The sequence below is a fragment of the Protopterus annectens genome, chromosome 16.part0, assembly GCF_019279795.1.
Source record: "Protopterus annectens isolate FY-2018-M chromosome 16.part0, PAN1.0, whole genome shotgun sequence".
Classification (NCBI taxonomy): Eukaryota; Metazoa; Chordata; order Ceratodontiformes; family Protopteridae; genus Protopterus; species Protopterus annectens.
Window position 1 is genome coordinate 698,849,399 of NC_056750.1, and position 27,764 is coordinate 698,877,162.

The 27,764-nt window shown below is 38.9% G+C and overlaps 1 protein-coding gene across 1 annotated transcript in view; it reads right to left on the reverse strand.

The window, feature by feature from the left end:
• The window catches only part of CARMIL3 (capping protein regulator and myosin 1 linker 3), a 3,552,770-nt gene that overhangs the window by 2,602,250 nt on the left and 922,756 nt on the right, over positions 1 to 27,764 (reverse strand). The window lies entirely within an intron of this gene.

Genomic DNA, 27,764 nt, shown 5'->3' on the forward strand with positions numbered 1-27,764 from the left:
GACTCCTATGCAAAGGAGTACATAAATGCCTTGTATAAACACTTCAACAACTGCACAGACTTGACCATACCTGAGAGGATCAAAACCAGATCCTCCTGAAAAAACAAGCCACTCTGGTGGACCTCAAGTATAAATAGATTATATAACAAAAAGAAGAAAATGATGTCTAAGAACAAGAGGGAACTTACTCAGCTAAAGAAGTATACCCTCCACAGCTTGAACAAGCAAATCAGATATCTTGTAAAGTCCTCTAAAGATAATTTCTAAGCCTAATTAGCATCTCTAGCTAAGGACGATCATAAGGCATTCTTTAGCTATGTCCAAACTCTAAAAGGGAATGCCCAGCTATATGCTGAACTTGTAGTGGATAGTTCCACTCATACTGAGTCTGAGGAAATTGCCAACCTACTAGCTGACAGATTTAGTGCAAGCTTCACCCCCCTGTCCCCACAAGCCATACCCCAAAGCATACCTGACACCAGTCCTCTGCCTAGAATCTCCAAACAGCAGATCATATATTCGCTCTCCAAGGCCAAAAATATGGCCTCTATGGGACTTGAGAACATCCTCGACTGCTTACTAAACAATCTAAAACAAGACCTAGTGGAACCACTTGGCATGCTGTTTAACCACTTCCCGAGAACTGGTTTTGTTCCAGCAGACTGGAGAACAGCAACAGTATTCCCCTTGCACAAAGGGGGTCCATCAACCGACCCTGTAAACTATAGACCCATAAGTCTAACCAGCCTTATCTGCAAGGCCATGGAAAGAATCATCATGGACTTTATCAACAAGGACACAGGCATCCTTCAAACTCTTGACCCGATGCAGTTTGGATTCATTAAGGGTAGATCATGCTTTTTAAACCTGGTGGACTTTGAGAATGTCATCAAAGCCCTGGATGAAGGCAAAACAGTACATACCACCTGTCTTGACTTAGCCAAGGCTTTTGACACAATTTCCCACTTAGCTATCATTGAAAAATTTTCCCAGCTGGGGATTAACCCTTACATTGCTAGATAGGTACCCAACTGGCTCACTGATCACTGACAGAATGCATACTGTCAAAGTTGGGGATTCCACCTCCACCACTAAATCAGTTAGCAGTGGTGTACTTCAAGGATCTGTGGTGAGCCCTCTATTGTTTGGAATCTATTTCTTGGAAGCCCAGGTGAAATTAGATGGCCTGCAGCTTACGAAGTTTACTGATGACTGCAAACCGGGCACAATCATTTTGTCCCCCAGTGATGTTATAATATTACAAACGGGGATAACGCAGACAAATGACTGGTGCCAAAGCCACAGACTAAAACTAAACATAAAAAGTGTATTATTATCCCCTTTGGCAAAGAGGAATTCCCTGAAAATTACAATATTGACAGTACCCTCATAAGCTTAAACCCAGTGGTGTGAGATATGGGAACAAAGGTCAATACCAATCTAAACTTGGAACACCATGTGTCCACAGTGGTAAGGAAAGCCTTTTACGTTGTGCACCTCATAAGTAAGGGCATTGCAACCAAGACTAAGGATGTTATAACTGTACTCAACCCTCATCAGACCACTAATAGAGTACAGTGCTTCCTTTTGCATGTACCTCACTAGACACCTGCAGTAGCTGGAGAGACCACATAGGTTTCTCACGAGGAAAATTCAGGGCCTCCAAACATGACCTATGTGGAAAGACTGAGAGCCCTGTCACTGTACTCTATATCTTATAGGCTGCTGAGAGGTGACTTGTGCCTGGCCTACTGAGCAGTCTCAGACCCTGCCCTAATGGAAATGCTGCACAGCCACAAGTCAAATGGGACAAGCGTCACTCAATCCAGGAATTTCAACCTAGCCTGTGACATTAACAGTACATGCTGCAGAGATAGATATATCACCCAGAGATTGACGCTCCTCTGGAATAAACTCCCAATTCAAGTGAAGCAGAGTTCCTCAATGACCCTGTTCAAGTGCAACGTAGACAACTGGATGGGAGACTGCAAATTCACTCTGGAGGCTGCATCTATGCCCCTCATGGAATAGTCGGTGGTGATCACAGACTCGCTATGTGAATAATGACCATCTAAACAAGGTCAATTAGGGAACACAGGTATAACATGGCTAGGCTTGTAAAAGCCCTACGGCCATTAGCCTAGTAACCTCCTATGAACCTATATCTGCACAGCAAAACAGCATGCTGACAAAGCAGTCCTGTACATTGATATTGTATTTTCCATTTCATCTGGGCTGCTTTATGCTGCACCCTTCTTTTCTGAGGCTTTAACTGAACTACATATAGCAGAAGATCCCTCAGGAGATGCTTAGGAAGAAGGGTACAGAAGTACATGATCCAATGCATCTATAAAAACCATTCTTGATTCTTTTCTTGCATCTGAAAATAATGCAAATGCACATCCCTCTCACTAAGAGAAGACTAACTTAGGGCTCACTACATCCCAGGCTGCATTTTACATGAATTTCAGAATGAACTGGCTCCCCACCTAAGCACCATGTTCAATCATAGCCTCACATCAGGCTTTGTGCCCACAGAATGGTGTACAGCAACAGTTATCCCATTCCACAAAGGGGGAGCCACCACTGATCCCAGGAACTATCGCCCTATTAGCCTGATGAGCCTGGTCTGCAAGGCCATGGAACGTATCATCATGGAACTCATAAACAAAGACATTGGTAACCTCCAAACTCTGGATCTTACCCAGTTCGGGTTTGTGAAAGGCAGATCATGCCTCCTGAACCTGATCAACGTCTTTGAAACAGTCACCAAAGATGTAGATAACAGTAAGGTGGTTCACACAGCCTATCTTGACCTCGCCAAGGCTTTAGACACCATCCCCCATTCTGGAATTAGCGAAACTCACTAAACTAGGCATAAATCCCTATGTCACAAGATGGGTTGCCAACTGGCTCACTGACAGAACCCACACTGTAAAAGTTGCACACTCCCAATCTGACGTCAAACCAGTGAAAAGTGGAGTAACATAGGGTTCAGTCCTGGGACCTCTCCTGTTTGGTATCTACTTCTCTGAAGTACAGGCTAACACAGAAGGCCTCTGGCTAATGAAGTTCGCAGATGACTGCAAACTAGGAACCATAGTCGAGTCCCCAAATGATGTGGAAATCCTACAAAAGGGCCTCGCTGAGACAGATGCCTAGTGTCAGAGCCATGGCCTCAAGCTCTGCCAAAAAGTGCATTGTCATCCCCTTTGGTAAAAACTCTGTACCCATGACCTACTACATAGACAGCAGTCTACATAACACCAAATGTGTGATAAGAGACCTTGGTACCCAGCTGGACAGTAGTCTGTCCTTTAATAGTCACATCGCCACAGTAGTCAGGAAGTCTTTCTATATGGCACACCTCATCATAAAAGGGTTCTCATCCAGGAAAAAAAGAGGTCATTGTTCCCTTGTACTCGACTCTCATTAGACCCATTATAGAGTACAGCGCCTCTTTTGGAATGTACCTCACAAGACATCTGCAGCAGCTGGAAAGGCCGCAGAAGTACCTCTCAAAGAGGATTACTGGCCTCAAACAGATGCCCTACACTGACAGTCTCAAAAAACTCCAGCTTTACTCTGTAGCATATCACCTACTTCAAGGTGATCTCTGCCTAACATATAAAGCTATGTCAAACCCAGAGCTGTTGGACATGCTACACCTAAAGAAATCCCAATCCCTCCTAGCTACATGGTCTAGGGACCTAAACCTTGTCACCACAATAAACAGGACATGCTGGAGGGATAGATTCCTGTCCTAGAGACTTCCCATACTCTGGAACAGTCTACCCATGTATGTCAAGCAAAGTTCTTCATTAGCACTCTTCAAGAAAAATCTTGATGAGTGGATGGGAAATTGAAAATACACCCCAGGGATCACTTCTGTGTCTCTGCTCGACAGTGGCACAGGAAAATAACTTTCTTGGGTGGCGTCAGCCAGGGAACCTTGTTGGCTAGGCTTACGTACGCCCTCGGGCCGATAGCCTAGTACCTACCTATGAACCTATACTATTAACATAATGCATAAATATTTCAGAAGAATAAATATATATCTGCTCAAAAAATCATGAACATGTTAGCATATGCCAGAGCAAACCTTGCCCTCATAGCTGTACCATTAATTTATGAACAATACTTCCCATCAAAATAAAAATATGTGTGTTCATTAACAAAATCTCATTTTTTGGTAAAAAATAAGCAAGAGCTTGTGGTGCAGCATGATTAGTTATACTGCTATACAAAGCTTTGACATCTAAAGCTACAGATACATTCACATCCTTGATTCTACATAAAAAAGTATATGAATCCCTAATATACAAATCCCATTAATTAGCCCAAAGTTATTAATACTGATTTAATAACATATCTAACTTTTCTAATAGAGTCCCACATAGTTAAGCAGTGGGTTTAATGGGAGGATTTATGAAAGTTTTATATACCTTGGTTTGTTCTTCGGCTTTTCCCGATTAGGGGTCGCCACAGTGGAACTCCGGTCCACTAATGATTGACAGTAGATTTTTATGGTGCCGAGGTGCCAGCTCGATGTCCAACCTTCAACTTTCTTTCGACCGCGGGGAGGACATGCAGACTCCAGACAGAAGGCGCTCCAGCCGAGAATCGAACGGGAGAACCTCTTGCTGTGAGGTGACAACGCTACCGCTGCATCACCGTATGCATGAAAAATCAAACTATAATGACTTTAACTGAGTAGTCATAATCACATCCAACTTGTAACAGTGCAATAATATGGCTTTATATTGACTTCGATATAGTCCATAGATTACATATTTAGTATTTGATAAGTTTGATCCAATAACACTTCCAAACATACATTCTTGTAAAATACAGGATCCATTAACAAAATATTGCTACTTTTATTGGCTTCTTTTATAAACAAATTCCATCTTTACATGCCTGTTGTAAATCTTTTTATTCCAGCTAGCCTTGCTTGGCTAAATTGTTACATCATTGCTTATTAACAGTAAACACCTTCTTAATATCTTGCACTAATAAGTCTGTCACTTTCTGTAGGTCTTCTGACAACAAAAGCATCATTAAGGCACATTTTCATGAAGGGGGTGAAATAAGGAAAAAGCGTAAACACACAGGCAAAAAAGGGACAAACATGATAGGTACTTGCCTACAGAAATTGTTCTTACATGTCTAAGTAAAACTCTGCTGCTTAGAAACACTGCTGCTAATGAAAGGCAGTGCAGGAAAACAATCCCCTAACATTAATTTGTTTATCAGTTAGGTTAGCTAGTTCAAAGACGCTTTTCAGTCATAACCTGGGAGGACCCTAAACATGCAGGAACAGCAACATTTTTAGTGAAAAAACAATAACTAAGCTGAAGTTTCTTAAATATGATTAAATACGAACAGTAAGTAAATAAAAACAAACAATCAGTTTTAAGTAATGTAACTACTTACAAAGTATTTTAAGGACAATTTGAGATTACATTTCATTTTCTGCTGATACGTAGTGCAAGGTAAGATAAAACTGACTTAAAGAAAACGATTATACAATGTTAAGAAATAAACCTTGATGCACGTTGTTGGAAGTATTGTACACATTGTGAGTAAGTAGTGCTATATCCATATTCAGTTTATCAATATTATACTGTGTCACTGAAATACAGCTTGGAATCTATACATTGTCTGCTGGCTATGAATGCAGACAGGAAGTTCATTCTAGCAAGCTGGTCCAGTCCATGAAATGTCCTTTCCTCTACAACTAGCCCAGGGTGTGCAAGTTACCACTGTTAGTTATAAAGAAAAAGAATATTTTTTAAAGGAAAGTTTAGCAACTAATTGGGATCATTGTTGTAAGTTAATTAGTTTATAATAGTAGTGAGTTAACATGATTGCTCTAAAAATTAGTTGTACCCAAAGTGTGTTTTGCAGTAGGAAACAGTTATGCGTTCTATGGTCTGTTATACAAATAAACTCATATATATGATTCAGTGCAGCATGAAATAAGTACTGTAAAAAGAGTGTATTTATTGGACATGCATGTTCCAGTTGGGCTGAAAGGACAATTATCTATGTAATTGTAAACCAGGTAAGTAAACTGGTCCCTGGACCAATTACAGTCACAGTGTGGAGCAAATAAGTAAACATATTTCATTTCATGTTGTAAACAAACCCAGTCGTATATATTCTCAGTAGCCACCTGATATCACACCACTCTGTAAAGTGGAACACTGTACTGTTTTCTGAAAATGTGACTTGGCTCACCAAAGTTACAGGCTTAGTACTGCAGAAGTTATTTTGTGCTCTCATCTCATTAAATAGTGGCTATGAAAGAAGAAATATTGATGTTTGGCTCAATTTATTTAACTGGAGATGTACTCATCCTACAAGTTTAAGAAGGCTAACAAGCCCAGTGTTCATGTATCTGTGGTCAGATTCCCATACCATAGAACTACAAATATGACAGTATGTGTGTATGTGTGTGTTCTGTAACCAGAGCAATGTTACAATGATCTGATCATGGTAATACTTCGGTCAGAAACTTCAAACACCAAAGATCCCAGGACAGTTTTTATATTGTGCTAACAGATTTGGATAGACATGAGAAACCAAAGAAACAGTTTACTGTCAATGTAGCACTGCGGTTTTTGTCAAAAATGTGAACAGAACATAGGAGTAGTCATTGGTGAAGGTATTACTGTGATAGCAGTGGAAAGACTCTAGGAAGGAGAAAATTAAAGCATGTGATTTACCACTTGAAAGCTGAAGTGTATGCTTTCACCTACAACTGGGGTGGAGATAAGTGAAGATGTTTTCCTGTGATACGTATCACTTTGCTCACAAAACTGCTAGAAATTTAAATTTCACAGTATCACCATGATTCTGTATTGCCCATAAAGGCACTGAGAGATCTCACAAGTAAGCAGAGGCTGTTGGGTGTGGGAATGGAATACTAGCAGTACAGGTTTAGTGGTATGCAAGATAAGGACATAAAATGCAGCTCTAAATGGGTCCTCATCAAACATGATGTTGCAGTATCTCATTGGTACATAAGCAGGAGCAGTAGGCTTAGTATTGCTTCAAATTTGTTCCCCTGGTCTGTCATATTAGCATCCAGAATTATTGATAAGAACATTAAAAGAAGGGATATGAAGTTTTACACAAATTATAGCAAAGGGAAAATCAAGGTAATGTAGAAGAGTCAGGTTCTTAAACTAAAGTTCGACAGGAGGCCAAAGGTACTCATGTGGGCCACACAGAAACCTCTGATATTAAGCCAGGAGTCCCTTCCCTTGGGAATAATAGGTTTCAGTCAGGGACTGGAGATTCAGCAGAAGAAAGACATATCATAGGATCATATGATCATAGGAAGTTATAGGCTATTGGCCCCAAGGCCCTTATAAGCCTAGCCAAGAGTTTAGCCCATGTTTAGACAAGTCAGCACCGAAAGCGCCTATCCAGCAGGAACACAGGTGGAATCCCAGGGGTGTACTTTCTGTTTCCCATCCAGTAATCCAGGTTGCGCTTGAAAAGGAATAATGAGTTAGTCTGCTTGACATGGAGAGGGAGTCTATTCCACAGATGGGGGAGTCTCTGGGACACAAGTCTGTCCCACCAACAAGTCCTATTGATGTCACAGACCAGGTTGAGGTCGCGCCTGTGGGTTACTAGAGTGGAGCTTGACTTTTGGATATGCAGCAGTCCCATCAAGGCGGGGTCTGAGATTGCTTTGCATGTGAGACAGAGGTCACCTATGAGAAGTCTGTATGTAACTGAATAGAAGGACAGGGCTTTTAGCCTATCTGTGTAGGGTAGATATTTGAGGACCTGGATTCTTTTAGTGAGGAACCTCTGCTGTCTCTCCAGCTGCTGCTGCATCTGCTTTGCGAGGTACGTGCTGAAAGGGGCATTGTACTCAATAATTGGCTTTATAAGGGAAGAATACAGGGTTGTTATGACCTCCTTGTCCCTGGATGAGAAACCCTTACTTATGAGGTGGGCCATGTAGAAAGCTTTCCGTACAATGGAAGCAACATGGTGGTCAAAAGTCAGGTTGCTATCAACCTGGGTGCCCAAATCCCTCACAACTGATTGCATGCTTAGGACATTGTTATTAATGTGATAATATGTGGGGACATCACTCTCCCCAAAGGGGATAATGATGAATTTTTTGGCATTCAGCTTGAGGCCATGTTTTTGGCACCATTTGTTTGGGTGAGACCCTCTTGGAGAACGTCTACATCACTTGGGGAATTGATGATCATGCACAGGTTGCAATCGCCTGCAAACATGATCAGCCATAACCCATTGGTTTTGACCTGCACCTCAGAGAAGTATATCCCGAATAACAGAGGTCCCATGACTGATCCCTGGGGTACACAGCTCGTTACGGGTCTACTACTTGAGGTGGCTTCCCCTATTTTGATTAAGTGGGTTCTATCAGTGAGCCAGTTTGCTACCCATCTGATAACATATGGAATAATGCCTAGTTGAGAGAGTTTATCTATTATGCCCGAGTGGGGAATAGTGTTGGAGGCTTTGGCCAGATCAAGGAAGTTAGTGTGCACCATCTTCCTCCCATCCATGGCTTTGTTGACTGTCTCAAACAAGTCAACCAGATTTAACAGACATGACCTCCCCTTGACAAAGCCAAACTGTGTGGGGTCAAGTGTTTGGAGGTTGCCAATGTCCCTGTTAATTAGGTCCATGATAATCCATTCCATGGCCTTGTAGATCAAGCTAGTTAGGCTGATGAGTCTATAATTTCCCAGATCAGTGGACGCTCCACCTTTGTGTAAAGGGATGACAGTGGCTGTCTCCCACTTGGCTGGGACAAATCTGGTACTCAGGCTTTGGTTGAATAGGGTGCAAAATGGTGCTGAAAATTCATGCCTGAGTTCATTTAGAATGCAGCCTGGGTTATTGGGTCCCATGGAGGCTGTATATTTTGCCTTTGAGAGGCAGTAATGACCTATTCCATAGAGATAAGGGGAGGGGGGGCAGGTATGGGGATGTCCTGATTTACTGATGTGGGGGACAGAGGGGTAAAGTTTTCCTGAATCTGTCAGCCAGTAGGTTGACTATATCTACAGCATTTGTGTATGTGGTGTCCTTGACCACCAGTTCTGAACAGATCTGGGTGCTTCCTTTATATGGACTCGATGTTGGCTTTAGAGGATTTCACTAGTGTTCTTATTTGCTTGTTCAGGTTAAGGAGAGATTGCTTCCATTTGGGCACCTGCTCCTTCTTGGTCCTGGACAGCATTTTTCCTTTTGTTATATAGTTTATTTATTAAAATGTCTACCAGACATGTTTACTCTTCCTTGCAGAGTATAATTTTGTCCTGCCAGGTGTTCCTGATTCCATGCATCTATATAAGTTCTCATATATACTACTTTGTTGTAGATTTGGACATTAGTGCCAGTTCCAACATAGAGGAGGGGTCAGTGAAGCTGTTTATACCATCCATCAGGAGGTTGTAATCAGCTCTGGAGAAGTTTTTTCTTTGACCCTAGCTAAAGAGGGATCAGGGGAGATGCTGACTTTGAAAGTGACCGCTTTATGGTCAGATCTTACCAGGGATGATGATACTGTAGGGGTGCTGCAGTGGTTACTCATGCTGGTTAATACCAAGTCCAAGTTATTATCACCTCTTGTGGCGGTATCGACTAGCTGTTCCAAGGCATTTGCATTGATAAAATCAAGGAATCTCTGGGCATTTGTGTTCTGGCATGAATAGTTTTTCCAATCTATGGTTGGGTAGTTAAAGTCACCCAGGATCAGGGTAAAGGGTTGAATATTGATAGATTCGAAAAGGTCCAGATATCTGCAGTGGGCATCTTGAGTCAAATTTGGGGGCCTGTAGCTAGCTATGATTTGAATAAGGGTCTTGTCAACAGTTAGCTGCACCTGGAGTGCCTCCTGTCCATCATACTCTTGACCAGCCTGGAGGTGTGTGTGTGTCTTTAATATATATTAAACTCCACCTCCTTTGGCTTTGTTGCCTACAGTTTGGGGTCTGAATGTATGATAAGATGAGTAACCAGGTAAGGCTGGGGTGCTTTCTGTAGCTTTGAACTAGGTTTCTGTGACTGCACAAATGTCAGCCTCTTCCAGGGTTAATAATGCTTGCAATGAGTGCAGTTTCATATTTATACTCCTAGCATTTAGCAGCATCACAATTAATTTGCATTTTGTTGAAATTTTTATGTTTGTTTTATCGACTTCAGGACTTTTCTGCAAAGCTGGTTTTCGACCAAGGATCACTGATTAGGGCTAACCTAAATATAACAGCCCTTATCACTTCAAAATCCATATTTAGCCAAGGAAGGGTGGTATGAAGACCTGATAAGGTGGATCTGATGTTACTTTTTTTGTGTGGGATTAATCAGAAATACTGCACTGAATGTATAAGAGTTGCAGTACAGAGCAAGACACGGGGGTGGTCATTGTCCATGTTGCGTAAAATCAGAGTCTAGGAGAGGTAGCATAGTGAAGTTGTAATAAAAGTCCTTATTACCCCGAATATCAATGAAAGTAAAACACTGACTGTATTTGCTATAATGATATCATCATACTCCATTTAAGACAACACACACTCAGCTCAAAAATTGGGCAGACCGTGTGACTCTATTTACACATTTGTATCTGATAAACACCTAGTGTAGAGCTTTGGACAGTGTTAAGAATACACAAGCCAGTCTAAATGATATTCAAAGCTTATGTGTAACAGCTGCAGGTAAAAGGAGGTTTGGTTTTAAAGGAGGCACAGTAAAACTGCAGTGAAGCAGCTAACAGGAGTACAAGGGTAGAACGAAATTAAAGACACTTACATTTTTATTAGATTCATTTAAAACAAGTAGAAATGGGTCATATGTAGCTATGACCTTGTTATAGAAAGAATAAAAAAATACAGTAGTTACTGTAAAAAGGTCTCTCTTTAGCTATAACTGTGTTAAATAAAGTATAAATTCCCAGTATTTATAGTAAAAAATATATTTCCTTTTAAGCTAAGTTACAGTTGTAATACTATATGCTGCATAATACCCCTGGTACAAATAAGTCCCCTAGGAAAGCTGAATTAAAGGAAGAAGATACAAATTAAAACATTTTGTGAAGCTAATCACACAAGTACCATCATATCCCTGTGTCCATAAAATGAGACTATAACATATATAAAAAACAGCAGATGTATACTCAAGGGGTAACTATAATCAGGAAACCTGTGAGTGCTGATCATAAGCATGGCCTTATTTTACTCTGCACTATTGCTTAATCAGACATAAGGCATGTAAATTCATAAATTCCAAAACAAATAGCAGTTTTCATGATCAAAAGACTACACCGTGTCTTTTTTCAACGCATGATCACCATCACCGTGGCATTAACATGGCTTTTATGCATCATCATAAATTCAATGTAAAGTTACTATCAGGCTGCTTAATTTGTGATTTGCACAGACCACTATAGCAGATGTCACTCCTTACATTGTTTAACTGATCTGCCTCCATTTGCACATTTATTTTATCTTGTCTCTTAACAGATCTTACTTGTCTTAATACAGCAAGAGGTTTTATGCTGTTTATTAATGAAAAGTTTTAGCAAGCTAGCATTCCCTGAGACATTACTTTTTATTGCCTTAAGTGGTAGTTAAAAAGGTAGGACCAAAATATGTTGTTATATGAGTCTTACCTGGCCCAGCCATCTGAAATATAATGAGCACTTAGACTTAGTTGCATATAATATAGTTTGAGACTTCCACCTGTTGCAACAGCGCATTCTCTGAGAAGACACAATAGTACATAAATGCTACCCAAAGGAAGAGAGAGGAAAGAGAGAACTAAGTCTTGTTTTATTTATATGTGAAAATCCAAAGATCATTTTATATGGCGACACATTCTTATCATTGTCACATTGCAATCTGTAAAATCTTCAAAGGCATTTATCATCTTTCCCACAAAATCACAGAGGGGAAGCAATCACAGAACTGGGTAGAAATCTCATGGACAGATCAGTGTCTTAAGATAAACAGGATCCAGTACTACCCTGTTTAATGGAACAGTCATAGGTCATGGTAGAAACAGAATCACTGGGACACAAAATCAGAATGAAGTAAAATTCTTATTATTTATTTTATGCATTAATCACAAAGGTAAGACTGAGTAGATTCTATTTTAAGTAGAGACCCAGGAAGTAAACCTCCATAAAAGATTGTGACATGCACATAAGTGAGTATAAATTCCATAAAATCTAAGACTGGAATGCCCAAACAAATAACAGAAAAAAAAACACAAATTGAAAGAAATTGTGTAACATAATTTACAGATGCAGTACTTACAGATTAATTATAATATCCCTGCAGTAGTAAAGTTTAAAACAGTAGCATGTATATTTACACATCTTTTTATAGTAACATCTGAGGATTTAGAAATAAACTCTTTGCTTAAGGTAAGAGTTAAAATAAAAAGAAGTTATTTCCATGATGCAATAAATTGCATTTCAGTGACACATTAACTGCATTAAGGAGAGACTTCATTACTGACTAATTTGCATGTCTCAAAATTACCATTAAAAACTGAGTGCAAATCAGCACTTTCCATTGTTTTTTTAACACCGTCAGCTCTTGCATCGCATTGGCACAGGCACCCCACCATATTCACTCTCCCACATACATATACACCATACCACTCAACCGTCTAGATTTTTGCAGACTGTCCAGATTTTTACCTCATATCTTTGGACTGTTCTTCATAAAATATAGTTTTCTGGCAAATTACTAAGGATTGAAATCACTAAATACTGATAGACATTTGCGTTTCAAACTTCATGTCCTTCAGAAAATGCGTAACACAAATTATTTTATTCTAGCAACTTTCTAAGTTTATAAAAGCAATGTTTAAAAAAATTGTTCCTATTTCTATTCCTTTGATGCCCATTGTTTTTGTCCAGATTTCTTCTGCAAGGAGTTTGAAAGGGATGGAATATACATTCACACACACGTATACAACTACACACAACATACACCTCGTACTTGTCCCTAAGTTGTCAGAATGTCTACAATGCCTTTCTATATTCTTTTGTCCCAGTCCTCAGAAATCACAATGGCTTGCAATCAGTCAATAATGCCAGATGTTAGTGCCATTATTATTATTATTATTATTATTAGTAATGTGCATCATGAAACTGGAACTTTTGCTGTATTAACTTTTTAAAGGAGTCCAAGTTATACTGTAAAAATTATCACTGGTATTGTCTAGTATCCCCCCAGCTTTGTACTGAAGTCTCCCCATATGGACACTCTCCTACTGGTAACTCTTATAGGTTCCCTTTACCTCGTCACTCAAGAACTGTTACAGTCATGTCAAAGTTTCATATTTCATTAAAAGTAAAATAACGTACAGTTTTGTAAGTAATGTAAAATAAAGTACAGTTGTCTAAGTAAACTTACCATAACAGTAAATGTTGTGAATGATCACTCCTATACTAGCCTTAGCTATATGGGTTAAATCCTACAAAGGATACAACAACCAGCCAGCTTCCAAAGTTTCAGGGCGCCTTCAACATGTACAAACCATCAGCTAGTATGAACTTCTTCTTTTGACTTTTCCCAGGGGTCACCACAGCAGATCAGCTGTCCGCTCATGACTGGCAGTGGAGTTTTACAGTGTCGAGTTGCCAGCCCGGCGCCCAACCTTCCACAGAAGGCACACACATACCCACTCATACCTAAGGCCAATTTAGAGTGTCCAATCCACCTACAGCATGCCTTTGGGATGTGGGAGGAAATCGGAGCACCCAAAGGAAACCCATGCGACCACAGGGAGGACATGCAAACTCCGCACAGATAAGGCACCCCAGGTGAGGATCGAACCAGAGAACCTCTTGCTGTATCAGCCAGTATGAACTGTACTGTCAAAAAGATTCATTTTGGTGCCAAGCCCTTCAAAGCTTTCATGGCAACTGAGAGTGGGAGGATGAGCACTGAAAGGATATAACAATAATTAAAAAGGGATGAATGTCCACACCCTGGCAAAAGATTACATTACAGAAATAAGGAGATGGTGATAGGCTGTGGCTACTGCAGCAGTGATAATCTGAACATCTAATTTTATAGCAAGTTTATTTACACAGCTGTACTATGTTCATCATATTTATCACTGCTGCAGTAGCTTTAGATATGTGGTAGATTACCCTAGTTTACTAGATTTAGGAGGAGGAAGGGGAAAGGTCCAGGAACCCTGGAGTATGATCCTAGCATAGCCTGATCTAGAACGACAGAAGAAATTAAGCTTGTAGTGCTTTGTAACATTATGTACAGAGGACCAAGTTGCTGCTTTCAGAATGCTTCTAAAATCCAGCCCTTTCCAAAATCCTATATATGAAGCCAATACCCTGGTAGAGCATCCCTTGACCCTGCCTGGAATAGTTTTGTTGTGGTGGGAATAACAAAAGGTGATAACCTGAGATAACCATTTGGAAATTGTCTGCTTTGACACAGGTTGTCCATTCTTACCTTCAAAAGAAAAAAACTACTGATCAGAAAATCAAAAACATTTTGTTCTGTCAAAATAGTACCAGAGTAGCCTGTGGAGTATTCTTTCTCCCTCATTTATGGGTTCAGGAAAAAAATAATGAGAATGGCAGTTTGGCTTAAAGTAAATTCAGATACCACTTTAGTTATAAAGGAAGAATCAGTTGTCAAAGATACCTTGTCTCTCATAGAAATAACCCACCTTAAGAGCTTGCAACTCAGATACTTGTCTTACAGAGATCAGAGCAATCAGTAAAACATTTTTCTGTATTATGAACCTCAAGTCAGCCAGATGAGCTGAATCAAATGGAGCAAGTGTTAGTTTCTCTCGCATAAAATTTAAATCCCAAGAAGGAGGCACTGGTTTCTTTTGGAGTCTCATATACAACACCCTTTTCAAAAACACAAGACTGAATTGAAAGAGGAGGATCCGTGAGCAAAGATGCTGAAATGGTTGACAAACCTTGACAGAGAAGCAAGACAGAAAATAGCATAGTGATGCACACAAATATAGTAAAACCAGAGATAAACTAGCCCTGAAAAACCCGTTTCCATTTGCTTAAATATGTTTTTCTAGTAGCGGGCTTTCTTGCCTCCATTAGTACCTGCTGCATGTTCTCAATAAACAGGTACCTAAAAGGTATTAAGACCTTATCATCCAGGCAGTTAGGCGAAGTTGTTTGGGGTTGAGATTTATCAAACACACCTGTTCTTGTGTGAGTAGATCCTGTCTGTGAGAAAGCATGTGGCAACTGCTTCTGGTCAATTCCAAAGAAAGGATGGAAGAGCCACTGCTCCCTGAGCTAGAATGGAGTCACCACAATGATTTCAGGGGATTCCTTTTGAATTTTCCCAAGTACCCTGGATATCAGTGGTAAAGATGGAAAAGCATGCCGGGACATTCCTGTCCAAAGAAAAAAGAAAAGGCAATGTTCTTCCTGGCCTTTTTGCATGAAGTCCTGCAGCAAGATTTTGCCAGTTGGTTGCTCAGAAAGGAGGCAAAAAGGTCTATATAAGAAAGTCCCCACAGCAGCATCAAATCTTGGAAGACCCCGATCAAATTTCTGAACAAGAGGGTTTGACTTTGTCCTGCTCAGCTTGTTTGCCACACAATTTTGTTTTTTTCTGAATGTAAGATGCCTGTAGAGTGAGATTATGTTGTAAAGCTATATCCCAAGCTAATATGGCTAGTCTGTATAGGGGTTAATTGACCTGGATCCCCCCTTGCTTGCTGATGTACCACATTACTGTGATGTTGTCTGCAACCACTTGAAGAGGTCCTGGGGATCAGAGATAATTCAGAGAATTGAGTGTAAGCATTCCGTTGATATTTATGTGCTTGCATCTGTCTTTCTTGTCCCAAATATCTTGCACTTTTATTACATTTGACCCTGCTACCCAAGCAAACTTCAAAGTATCTGTGGTGAATGACTGCTTTGAAGCAGGTAGGAAGAAGACACCTGGATTTAAGAAAACTTGATGTCTCCAGCAAGTGATTTCTCTTCTAACAAATCTCAGAACTTGAATTTGAAAGGATAATGGGTGATGGTGCTGGGACCACAGATACAACTGCATCTTTCTCATGTGGAGTTTTGCCAGCTGTATCATGGGAATCATAGATGCCGTAAGATCCAGATTCCTGAGGTATTCCCTTGCAGACATCAAAGTTTGAGTAGAAAACTCTTGAAATGTATAGATCTCTTGTTTTCCTGTGGAAGAAAAGTTCTTTGAACTGAGGTGTCCAGCAGACACCCCATGAACATAATCCTGAATGATGAAATCAAAAAACATTTTTGAATGTTCTCTTTAATCCCAGCGTGTGGAAAAGATCTTTCAGCCAAGAGAAATTGCTGAAATTTTGAAAAATACTTTGCAAAGAAAAGCAAGTCGACTACATTTGAAAAAATGTGGATATCCAGTAGCCTATAACTGGAGCTGTATAAGTTTTGAACACTCTTGGTAAAGTGGATAGTCCAAAGGGTAAGGTAGAGGACTGATAATATGATTAAAACACACAAAACCTTATGAAATGCTGGACATTTGGATGAGTACAGATGTGATAAGTATGTTTTAACTCTAGTGTTACTAGAAAGCTTAAATGAGGAAGAAGTGGTAACAGGTTGTGAACTGACAGCATTTTGAACTTGGGCATTTTCACAAATTGGTTTAGGAAAGAAAGATCCAGAACTCATCTCTAGGCATTTTCTTTTTTTTTTGGCACCAAAATTTCCTTAAGTAAAAACCTTTCCAAAACTGGGAAGGAGGAACTGGCACTATTACTCCCACAGGCAACGCATGTTGATAGACAGGGGGATACAGAGGAGTTTGTTGTGGTAAATGTGGAATCACTCCAAGAAAAAGAGGAATTTTTTCCCACTGCCATTTGTAACCTCGATGAATATTCTTCAGAACCTATTTGTCTGAAACTATCTGTTGCCAAAAAGAGAAATGGAGAGTTAGACTTTCTGGAAGGGATACAGGACTGTCAGGGTGGAGGTGCATATGTGTGTGTGTGTGTGGGGGGGCATAGTCCCTTAAATAGTTATTCTAACTGGTTTGAATATTTTGATTTAGGGGGCTCCTGCCTTACTTTTTGGAAACTCTATTACCTTTGCTTTTTAAGCATATGTTTACCAGTATTTTGCTGGTACTGTTTTTTTTTTGTTTCCTGCCAAAATGGGATACAGGAGTAGAGAATCCCTTGGACTATTTGGAAAAGGAGGGCTAAAAAAATTTGAAAGATCATCTGAATCGGTTTACCTCTGTCATCAAATGTTTGGATAACCTCAGCAGTAGAGGCTCCAACAACTAACTCTATCCAAACGAAAATGTAAAATCTCATTTTTTACATCATGTGGGTGGTTCTGAAAATGCAGGCAGGCAAACCTCCTCAGTACAGTACCAGTGACCAGAGACCTGGAAGAGGCATTTATAACATTGTGACCTATGAAATGGAAAAAAAATAAACCATTTAAAGCAGATTTTTCATCATAAGAAGTAAAAGCAGCTAAAACATTTCTTATACTTTCACAATTAGAAAAAAAAAATTGCATATGAGGCTGGAAATTCAAAATTCTGAAAATCAAAGTTTTAGAAACATACACTTTTTTCCATGTTTACCAGTTATCTTACCACCCTTGAAAGAACGGAAAGGATTGGACTTGACTAAATGTTTAGTGGCAGTTGAATTAACTAAGGCTATAGCTGCTGGATCAGGTTTGGGATGAGTGTATAAAAGCTTGAAAGACTGGGGAGCCTTATACAACCTCTGTTTTTTTCAGGGTCAGCAGACTATCAGGGAACTTTCAGCAGTGACACACATCCTCCAAATGCTTACAGCAACTGAAGGATGGTAAAAGGTTCTGAAAATTCCATCTGTAACAGCTCATAGTATTTTTTGAGAGACTGAGAAAATCAGTGTTCTCCCACTGAAAACACAGGTACACTCACAGGGAGTTTCAAATGTCATTCTCTCATCTGAACCTGAATTAGAAATATGAGGAGAAAACCTTGTACCTGGTTCTTCATCTTCCTGTCCAGATCCAGAATCTTGAATCTCTTCAGGGACAGAAAAATCGAAAAATCTCTTTTCTTTTAGCAGAAACCAGCTTATAAAAGCGATCACTAGCATGAATGAGACCCTTAGCCAAACCTAGTAAACTACTTCTGTCTAGAGAAAGTTTAGTAAGAGCAGACAAATGTTTATTTTTCTGTTTCTTTTAACTGGAAAATTTGGGCAAATATATTTATTAATGGCAGCAGCAGCTTCCCCATGGATGGGCATAACAGTCTAACTAAACAGAAAAGTCTATCCTACCCATTCTCCCAAGACCAACAAAAGTAGCTCTCTCTTGCCCACTGAGGGGGCCCCAACAGCTGTAAAGAGGACATAACTAACCCCCGGTCCATAGTTGCTGTTGGTGCTATACCAGAGAGATGTGGGATAAAAGATGATTGGGCTGAGGAACCAGTTTTGGCCACAGTGGAGTCACCCACCTGTGGCTTAAGTAAATTGCTAAATTGCTGTGGTGGCAAAGGCTGTTTGCTTAACTTTATCTTTTTGTGGCCGAAAGAAAGACTGACCATGGCACTGGTAGTTTGTTCCATTGTCAAGCCAAAAATTATGCCTCTTTACCAGGAAAGCTTAGCAGCACAAGCTGGTAAAAAATTGAAGATATAAAAAGTCACTTTTTCCAAGAAAAAAAGGAGAAAAGAACTTTAATACACTTTGCCAGCCCCAAGAAGTAAAATAAATACAGTTTCTGCAAAAAAAAAAAAAAAAAAAAATTGGTTTTAGAATGTTTTTCACACAAACTCCAATATTAAGCACAATGCTCCTAACGAAGAAAGTAAATTAAAAAAAATAAATATTAAAGGTAGAAGGCTTTCTCCAAAGATAACTTATCTGGCCAATAATGGCACAGCACAAGCCAAATGTCGATCCTTGAAAGCCTGAAGAGGAGGACTATATTCGGTGGCAGGAAAACTCTGAAGGGTTTGGTGCCTAAACCAGTCTTTCTGACAGAACAGCTCATGCTGTCTAACCGTTTGGGTATGACGAATGTTCTCTGAAGCTTTGGAAACTTGATGGCTTGGCAGGATATAACCTATATAACGAAGGCAACTGGAGCAATGATCAATTTGATGAACATACCTGGCCATGCTAAATGATTAGTCAGCTTAGTGGGTTAATAAGTGCTGCTTCCTAAATCAAGGGTGCAGGATTCAAAACTTTTTCCCTGATTTACTTTACAATTTTTTAAAACACTTTGGTAATATTTTCAGATTCTCGAGAGTCTAGTTGTGGTACACAGGACTAATATCCTTTATGTGACATAGGAGGGTACAGGGTTGAATCTGATTTAGTGTCTTTATGGCATGTTAAATAGAGCATCTGGGATGTCTAGTGGCCCATTTCTAGCCCATATTCTCAGTCTCTGATTTGAATCTTTTTTTGTGTGTGTCTTTAGGGCATACTATATAGAGTATACTTGGGGTCTAGTGCTTTCAGGTACAAAATATAAAGCATCTCTGGTGTATAGTGTTCCCCTTGAGCCTGTCATGTTTAAGTGTTGTAAAGGCATGATGTTAAAGAGATATTCCTGATAGCTATTATTCCCCCATCCCGATGCATAGGGGTGTGTGGAAGTATGACAGCCACCCCAACCCACATACAAACACACACATTCACATATTTATACGTACTTCAAGGTACTTACTGAGCCAAGATGGCCTCTGCATATCATTGAATAACCGAGTATTCTGAGTCTGAGGCACATAGGTTCACAGGTTCATAGGAGGTTACTAGGCTAACACCCCAAGATCCCTTACAAGCTTAGCCATATTTATCCCAAGTTTCCCATTTGTTGGTGATTAATTGAGTGAAGTTCACAGATGTAAGGGTCTATAGTAGTTAATACCGAATTCCTATGTCCAGGAGAGACATGGACACTGCCCCAGGAATGAGTTTGCGGTAATCCAGCCATTGATCTAGGTCGCGTTTGAAGAGGGTTAAGGAGAGAATCTGTTTCATGTGAATTGGAAGCTTGTTTGAGAGAAGTGGCAGTCTCTGGGAGATGTATCAATCTCTACTGCATGACATGTTCATGTCAGTGGCTAAGTTAGGATCTCTGGAGCAAGTGACCCTCCTGCAACTTGATTTACGAATGTGTCGCATTTCCATCAGGGCTGGGTCAGAGACTGCCCTGTATGCCAGGCACAGTTCACCCCATAGCAACCTGTAGAAGACAGAATACAGTGACACAGCTGTCAGTCTTTCCCTTTAAGACTTGTGTGTACCCTGTAATTAATGCCTTTACTTATAAGATGTGCCACATAGAAGGATTTCCTTACTACTGTGGATACCTGGTGGTCAAATTTCAGATTGCTGTCAACCTGAGTACCCAGATCATGTACCACTGTGTCTATAATGTAATTAGCAAGGATGTAAGCTTTCCCAAAGAGAATAATAATGTATTTTTCCATTTAGCTTTAATCTGTGGCTTTAGCACCAATAATTTGTCTGAATTAACTCTGTCTGCAGTATATTAACATCATTGGGGGACTCAGTGATTGTTACCAATTTGCAATCATCAGCAAACTTGGTCAACCATAGGCCAAGTTTGCCTGGACTTCTGAGAAATAAATTCCAAACAGTAAGGTGCCCAGCACAGACCCATGTGGTGCACCACTGATGTCTGGTCTTTTGCTAGACGTGGTCACCCACTTTGACAGTATTTGTACTGTCGGTGAGCCATCTGGCTACCCATCTGGTAATGTAGGAGTTAATTCCCAATTGGGAGAGTTTCCTTACAACACCTGAGTGAGGGATTGTGTCAAATGCCTTAGCTAGGTCAAGATAGATGGTATGCACTGTCTTTTCCTCATCCAGGGCCTTGGTGAGTTTCTCGAAGAAGTCAACCATGTTTAACAGCCATGATCTACATGTGTTTTTCTCTTAACAATATATAGTGATCAGGACTCCATCTTATTTAATCTATGTTTGTATGTATCTGTTTAGCTGGATAATGCACCGATCCACAGATCAGGAGTCCGGTCTGATTAAGTTGCGCGCTCAGAGTCATGCAGCAGGCAAATGTATGCTGAAGAAATCAAGTCTATGTCAGTGTACCTCTACATCAGACCAAGGGCTATGCACAACAAGCTATTCATAATCATGCTGTACATCTTTGGACATCACAATAATGGCAGCAAACAAGGCCTTTGCAACTGCAGCTCCCAGGTGTTGGAACTCCAGACAACCAGACATCATGAGCACCACCACTTTTACGGCCTTTAAAACCAGTCTGAAGAAATAATTACTTCACATGTCATGGTGTATCTTAAAATGAGACATAACCCTATCCATAACCTAGTCCTGTACCTCTGATGCTGGCATTTGATGAACAGGGGATTTTGAAGAACTCAAACAGCATTAATGTTTATCATTATACACCGTGTAAATTTCTCTTGCTGTGTTTGTGGGTTTACTGTATACAGCACATAACCATTTAGATATGTTACTTTAAGTAACCCGCGGTAGTGGTGCTGTGGTAGCGTTGTCACCTCACAGCAAGACGTTGTCCCGTTCGATTCTCAGCTAGAGTGTCTTCTGTGTGGAGGCATGCATGAATGGCCGTGCCTTCGTTGAAGGTTGTGCGTCAGGGCTAGTAACTAGGCACGTAAAAATCCACTACCAAACATTAGCGGACCGGAGTTCCGCTGTGGTGACCCCTAACCGGGATAAGCCGTAAGACACAACAACTTTAAGTAACCTACAGTCACTAATATGCAGATATCATTGATATAACTGTCTTGCAATTATTTCTTGACTGACTGCCTTTCTTAGTATTTTGCTAAGAATATTGAATATAGAATAGTTAATCAAAGATAACATTACTTATTAATGTATACCAGTGCTGTGAACATTATTTCCCCTTTGCTAAACCATTTAACAGTTAGATGAAACAATCTTTTGTTAATAATATGCATTCCACATGATATATCTAACTATATTGTGGCAAGCTTCTGTGCTTAATTAGAGAAATTAATTATTTTATGTGCGCTGTGTGCTTTTATGCAATTTATTACAATTGTCTGATCATTTGTTAACGCCCCCAGATCTCTCCATTACGTCTTTTGTATCAGAAAAATGTGCCCTGTCAATTCAATAGAATAAATAACTATATGAGGTGGAAACAAAGGGAAAGCTTAATGAGGTGATTGCGCTATATTTTTAGAATTGCTCAGGAAATTATGCTAAATATTACATCATAGTTTTTGGACAGAACAGAACTGCTAACACAGGAGATAAGGTAGCTGTGGGATATGCATTATTTAATCTATCTTTTGTTGACTGGGTGACTTTCACCAGTCTGGTAGTCTCTTTTCAGGGGAGAACTGAGGTGGCATTCATACTGAATAAGGGAAATTCGGCCAAGGCACAGGGGAACTTCCCCTATGCTTTTGCCCATGTCTCCCATTCCAAATACACAGACCGCTAGACTGAGTGTGCATGGGTAGTGAGAGTTCATGGCAAGGTGACTTTTTGTACAAAGATAAAGAACTGAAACTGCTAGCTAATGAAATAAATGTTTCAGTGGGTCACCAATTAAAACAAAGAGATGTGAAATATCATTTGAGACAGTTGAAATAGGTACAATTTGTATTGGAGTAGGAGAGTAATGAGGATGGTGGTATCAGTCAGCAGGATTCTGATTCAACAGTAATAATCATAGAACAAAAGAGGGAGAAATCAAAACACAGCATATGGTAACACTTTTACAACAGAACAAACCGAAAAAAAAAGAATCTGCACTCCAGTGGTCAGAATTAACTGAAAAACTCTTCATAGATGTTGAAGGAGCATTGGGAATAAACCAGTTTCAAAATCTGTTATCACAGACTTGGATAAAATTAATAAAAGTATGAGAAGCACCCTTAGCAACAAGGGTCGATCCAGTTGTGCAACAGAGTCCATTCAAAGGATCAAAAAAGACTATGAGAGTCCCTATAAGGGACTAACTGTGAGTTACAATCTTACTTGTAACTGTGTCTGTCCATGAGAACTGTGAGTCCCTACTAGGGAACACTTCTAAACCAATGTACATAAGTTATATTACCACTTTTTTATATTCTAATTATTTTCTAACTTCTTGTGTAACCTTTTGTATGTTTAACTATGTGGAGCTTTTCTCCCCTGGCCTCTGCTGAAAATGGACATGTATCCAGTCGGACTATCCCGGTAAACAAATGTAAAATAAATAAAATATAAATAAATGTAAGATTTTTCTCAAAAAAAGCTATTTACAGATACTGACTGTAAAACAATGTGGTTATTACATTAGTACTTAAAGCTAAAGTGGGGTTCCTTATTCATCTCAGGAATGAGAGTTTTTTGGGATTTCACTTTTGAAACTCCAGAGTTAATGGACAATTTTTGAATAATGATGAAAAATCATCTTTTGAATTAGTACATGTTTACTGGATAGAATATATAATTATATAAAAAAAGGTATTACTGTAGTTCAGAACTTATGTCATTACTGAGCAGAATGTGTTTGACTATTTCAGTTTGCTATCAAGTTAAAATGTTAGAAAAAGCTAAGGATAATAGAGAATTATGGAATGAGGGATGGAAAGTGGATATTTTTCAAAAGCAAAATAATCTGGTGAGGAGTTATTACGTTACTATCTTCAACCCAAAACATACTACTGTGGGAATCCTCAATGACTTGATTAATGAGTGCAAGAAAAGAAAATGTCAGCAATGTTGGAAGGAGGCATGCCATTAAAAATTGTAAAAATATATATATATATATATATATTGCAGATTAAGATTGTTAAATTAACATTTTGACTTGACTATACAAGAAAATCAGAATGAAGAAACAGTAAGTCATAATGCTGACAGGGATGAAGATTAAAGAGAAGGAGTAAACAAAGATACAATGAAGGAGAAAATTTAAAATGATGACAGCAATTATGAAGAAAGGACTTTCATACAAGAGTGGCATTAATTAAATTGTGTACATATTAGTTTTCAAGAGGTTGAAATTTGTACTGAAAATATATTTGAAAGTTTAAGGAGTATGGAGCAATCAAATAATGATCATACAGAAAAAGAAAGGAAGTATGTTAAAATATCCATAAACAAAAAGGAAAAGTTAAGAAAAAGGAAGGTAAAATGTTTCTAAAATTTAAAAAAGGAAAAGAGAGACAGACATCAGGTTACCCTCTCTTAATGTTAATGGTATTGGGGTGAAAGCAGGGCATCTGTATGTACTAAAATGCTGTGCAAATGTAGAACAGATATTACTTTCTAAGATATAAGCTATAATAACATTAAGCACGAGAAAGAGACCACACTAAGTGCTTGTGGGAAACAGAATCTCCTTGAATGTAGGACCTGATTTATGTTTGGGCATAGATGTTTGTTTGAAAATGAGAATATTTCTGTACTTATAAATGTAAAGGCAGGGAGGATGTCTATTCTACATATAATTGTTTATGATAGGATAAACAGGTGCGAGTGCGTGTGTGTGTGCCTTCTGTGGAAGGTTGGCTGCCGGGCTGGCAACTCGACACTGTAAAACTCCACTGCCAATCATGAGCAGACAGGTGGTCTGCTAAGGCGACCCCTAACTGGAAAAAGCCAAAAGAAGAAGTAGTAGTATATTCATATGCAGACAAGAAACAAAGACAAGAGTTGTTTAACTAATTTAAGGCATACATAACTGAATAAAAGTTAATTACTTTAGTATTAGGAGTTAAATTTGGGGAAAGAAGCCTCTATATTAGACAATATTAGGAATATTTGTAAGTTATAGAAAAGATAAAGATTAACATTTAAGAAAAATATATCCAATAGACAGTATTGTTCTAGGGAAATTATGTTGTTTAGGAAGCGTTTATTTGTTTCCTGGAGATGAAGAAAAATATTTGTTACAAACTGCATTTCCATTATATAGTGATTTAGACTGAATCTAGTAAAGACAGGCATTGTTTATAAAGAATGTGAAAATGGAAGATTGTGTTTAATAAATCCAGTACCCTACTTTGCTTTTTTACATTTAGAATGGATTACACAAATTATGAAGGAGTCTTAGAAAACTTTACTTTTTAACAAATATTATCATTTTATATAAATATAAACTTTTTATTGAAGTATTAGGATATGAATTTATGGTAGTTGCCATCATTTTCAATGTTATTTGGAGAAAAATGTGGTTTTGTTTGTGTTTTTTTTGTGTTTTTTTTTTTTGACTGTTTAAGTTTAAGTAGAGGATGTTAATTGTTTAATTTTAAATATGTGGGTGTGGGGGGTTGCCTATATGGGTACAAAGTTGTTTTGTTTGGTATTTTATGTTGGAAGACCCGATTGTGGGAAGAAAGCACTCAACTTGTATTTTTGGAGAAATCAGTAAAGTGTTTGGATACCTACAGTGGTTGTGGAGTGGAAATCTGTATCATTCTTGGCAGTCTCCACTGTGTTTGGTTACTTTATTTGGAGTTCCATTCTTCTTGAACATGGAAGGATCCAGCAGTAATAGTGATGTTATGCAGTTACTACAGCAAATCAACCAGCAGCTGACTCTTCATACCACCCAAATAAAATCTCTTGTGGACAAACAAAGTTTCAATGTTTTTGGTAGCCTGGGGTTACCATTGACACAGGTTTTTCGAGACTCGCAAGAGCAGGATGTAATGGTACAAAACAATAGACAAATTAATGGTGAAAATGGGAATGGAAATGTTGTGCATACTTCTATTGATAATGGCCCAGTGCATTGGAAAGTCAACGGTTTCAATTTTCGTGACAACATGAGTGTAGGTGCTGGGGGACAACATACCCTTTCCTTAGCTGACCGGCTTGCTAAGTATTAAAATGATCTTGTAAAATTTAAGAAGCTCCAACCTGAAAATTCATATTTAGAAAGAAACATTGAGCTTCAGCAGGTACCAAGGGGCCTGCGTATATGGCGATATCCGAATGGTGCTGAGTATGATGCTGATGTGTTGACTGAATTGCATCAGTTGTTTGAATGTTCGGGTATGGATGTAATGAAAATAATCATAAAATATAACACTCGTGTATTGGAAGGTCTATCTAAGACCTTGGAGGACAATGAGAAGTGTATCAAAAATGATTTGTTATTTGACCATTTCCAAACCAATTTACTAAATGTGTATAGCAAAGTTGAGAATTTGTGCAATGACATTTTTTTCAGAAAGTGCAACAAAATCAAAAGAGACATTAACAAGTATCAGAAAGGGCTTGTATATCCCTTTTCGGCTGGGCGCCATGGTAACGACCAATCAGGGATCAGTGAGGAGGAGCAAAATTGACAGGAGATGACGTCAAGTCCAAGAAGGGTTTCTGAACAGAAAACAGGATTGCAAAAACAAAATGGTGGCGATCTGCGACGCTCTAAGCGTATTAGATACAGGGAGTGTCAACAAGCACAATTTTCAGGGGAAGTTCAAAGTGATTATTATCGGCAGGGTGCAAGACCAAAAAACTTGAGAATGAAAAACCAGAAGGGGAAGAATTTTTATTGGAACAGTTGATCGTCCAAACATCAATTGAACTTGGCAATTTGAGTACTGATAACTTTGGGGTAGATATGAATGATATGGGTGATGTTTATGGACAGAGGTTTATCCACACTGATGCCAAACTCTGTCCGGAGGTGAATGATTGTTTTGACGGCAACTTGCAAAGCGAAGAAAATGAGGTTTTTAACACTAGTGAAGATTTAGACATTTTAATGGATTTAATGGACAAAAAAATGCTTGTACCTGTTGAAATTATGAATAGTGTTGGTGACTTTAAAATTTATAACTATTCAGGTAAAAATTCAACAATGGAGCATGCTAACTTACCTTCCAAAGGTTTGACGTTTGTGCCAAGTAGAAGGGGTGATTTAGCACAGACGCTTATGGATTTAAAGCTGTTTGTGCGTAAATTAAACTGTAAAGCATGGTTTAATAGTGATTTAATGTGTGAACAGGCAACTTTAAGAAAACCAAGCATTTTTAACCCTCCAGCTAATAATTGCATTGCAGTATATGATAAGGTATGTGAAATGGAAATTAGAAGAGTGTTGGGACACAAAAAAGTGAATGCTGAATATAATCTTATGAAGCAAGAAAATGTTTTTTGGCTGAAATAGTGAATGACAAAATGATTAGGGTTATGAAGCCCGACAAGAGTAATGGTTTAGCCATAATGGATGCGACTGATTATCCAAATGCTATGAATATGCTTCTTATGGATGACACATATGAGGAAAGTTAATTAAACGAAGTTAATATTATGAATACGAATATTGATTTGGCTTTGGAAAATATGGTGCTTGAAGGGCAAATTGATGAAAATGAATATAAATATTTAAGAATTGAGCATCCTATGGTCCCAAAAATATTTGATATACTAAAACTTCATAAAGCCTTAAATAACCCAGCATTTAGACCGACAGTCAATGGAAAAAGGGCAAAGACTTGTTCTGTTAGCAAGTTTTTGGACCAAAAGTTGAGAAAAGGTTTGGGTATATATGAATATATATGTAAGGATTCTTGGCATTTTTTGGAGAAAATGAATGGAGTAAGGGTAAGCAATGACATGATATGTGTGACCATAGATGTTTGCAACCTGTTCTCTGTAATCCCACATGAAACAGGGCTTAACTGGTTGGAAATGCAATTATTAAAGACGGGGCTGTATGAGCAGGATGAGATTAACAAAGTGTCAGC